This window comes from Hyperolius riggenbachi, chromosome 3 (assembly GCF_040937935.1).
Source record: "Hyperolius riggenbachi isolate aHypRig1 chromosome 3, aHypRig1.pri, whole genome shotgun sequence".
Taxonomy (NCBI): Eukaryota; Metazoa; Chordata; class Amphibia; order Anura; family Hyperoliidae; genus Hyperolius; species Hyperolius riggenbachi.
Window position 1 is genome coordinate 497,063,210 of NC_090648.1, and position 2,200 is coordinate 497,065,409.

At 42.7% G+C, this 2,200-nt stretch overlaps 1 non-coding gene across 1 annotated transcript; it reads left to right on the top strand.

Moving 5' to 3' along the window:
• The first annotated feature begins 1,355 nt into the window (after positions 1-1,355).
• On the top strand, positions 1,356-1,437 carry TRNAS-UGA (transfer RNA serine (anticodon UGA)). Its single transcript has one exon. It is a non-coding gene; the product is annotated as a tRNA-Ser (tRNA).
• Positions 1,438-2,200: the final 763 nt, after the last annotated feature.

Below are 2,200 nucleotides of genomic sequence, written 5' to 3' on the forward strand. Positions count from 1 at the left end.
AGCTTTGCCGGGAATGATTATAGCTGAGTCATTATAGCAGAGCCACAAGGGGGCAGGCTTGGGCTTGAAAAGACCAGAGAAGACAGACTCAGCTATAATCATTCTGTAGCAAAGCCAGACTGAATGCTCAGTGGGGGATTCTTATCAGAGGTGTTAACAGTCAGATTAAACAGAGAACAATGAAACAAAGAGCAGATTAGGTGTTTACTGTCATGTTCCCACTGAGTTATAAGGTAAAATACATGAGGGTGAGTCATCTCTGGTTCTCTTTAAAAGGCTTGGTGTTTCTTCTACAGTTTCACAGCATCAGAACTTTGTTTTTCTTACCCAATCCTCATTTTTAGCTGCACAGAAGAAAACTGCTCGGACATTTTTCCCCTAATGCTGTGCAAAGCATGATGGGATTTCTGATGTTATTCTCTTTCTGCTGTTTTGGTGCAATTTTTTTTTATTTTTTTTAATTTGAGATTTGAAGCCTAGCGCGCACAGTTGGGAGGGGTGATCAGGACACAGGACAGTTGGAACAGTGTCTCATGCTCCCTGTCACCTCCTTTCAACCAAAAAGATGGCTGCCCTCATGAAATCACAAACATTTGCCTGTTCTTTTAAAACAGGGTGGGTAAGAGATTATATTACCTATCTATTTTAATTAACATAACTAATGTAACTTAATGACAGTATGTTTGTTTAGGCTGAAGCTCCCTTTTAAGGTTTCCTTTAGCATCATTACCTGTTTTTGTCTTTATGATTTTTCTTGTAATATTGTAAAATCACATACGATGAAAAGCATCTTTTGTTTGATCAGTTCAGATCCAAACCTGTATGATTTACAAACACCCAAAACCTCTCTGTAATCAGGACAGTAACGAAGTGACGCAAGCAGTTGCAGGATGCTGAAACAGCCGATAGGGGGCAGCAGAGAGCAATAAGAACGTGGAATGTATCGAAGCTCCTTTGTGTGACGTCATGAAGGAATCACGAAAAGGAAACAGCAGAGAACAACGAGGATACTGAATGTACAGCAGTTGCTTATATAACGTCACAAAAAGAATAGGGAGGGAGCAGAGAGCAATGAGAACGTACAACGTATAGATGTTCCTTTGTATGAGGCCACACAACGCATCACGATAGGGGGCAGCAGAGAGCCATGAATCAATGGATTGCATTACGTCACAAGGCATCGTACTCCCTAATAAACACTCAGGGGGATATACGGAAATGTCCTGAAGGTTTATGTAATATAACACACATGTAATAAAGTTGCATAGGCAAGTAGAAAGCCTGAAATACCGTGCGAGACCCGCAGCTGTGCATAAAGGTGTCATATCGCAAGAGTCCAGCAGCTAAAACATGGCGCTGTGATGGCCGAGTGGTTAAGGCGTTGGACTTGAAATCCAATGGGGTCTCCCCGCGCAGGTTCGAACCCTGCTCGCAGCGAGTTCTTTTCCCACCCTTTTTATCCCCTATATTAATCTTAACTCATTTACTTTAGATTGTATTTAGCTTTCCTACCGCAGCAAGTGATAATCACCCTATTCCTCACTCCTTCCTTGTAAATGACATAGCCCCTCCCCCTCTGTCACAATGGTGTTGTAGAATGACAATGAGAATTAAAATGCCCTGAAATATCTGCCTTTGCCTAGACAGCGCTGTTTGACATTGGCACTCCCAGCATTTGCTATCACTAGCCAATCCCCTTCCTTCATGCCTGGCACACATGATGAGATTTTCTGGCAGATTTACTGTCAGATCGATTATCTCCAACATGTCCGATCTGACTTCCGATTGATTTTTCATAGAAGTGAATGGAAAATCGATCGGAAAAATCGGAAATCAGATCAGACATGTTGGAAATAATCGATCTGACAGTAAATCTGCTAGAACATCTCATCGTGTGTACCAGGCATAAGGCAGGGTTCAAGCTCTAGTGCATTTTGCCAGCAATCAGCAAAGCGCTGCTGCACCAGTAATCATATGAGATTACTCACCCTACAGCGCTTGCAGCATGTTTGTGATTTCTAACGATTGTAAACGTGCTACATGTAGAATTGATCTTCATTCACTGGAATGAGGAACGATAAAACGAAATTGGCGAAAAATTGTGGAATAGCGCTGGGCGATTGCATTCCCGAGTTTGAATAGGGCCTAACTGATCACTTCCGCCCCCCCCCCCCCCCCCCAACCTTACGTTTTTGACAGC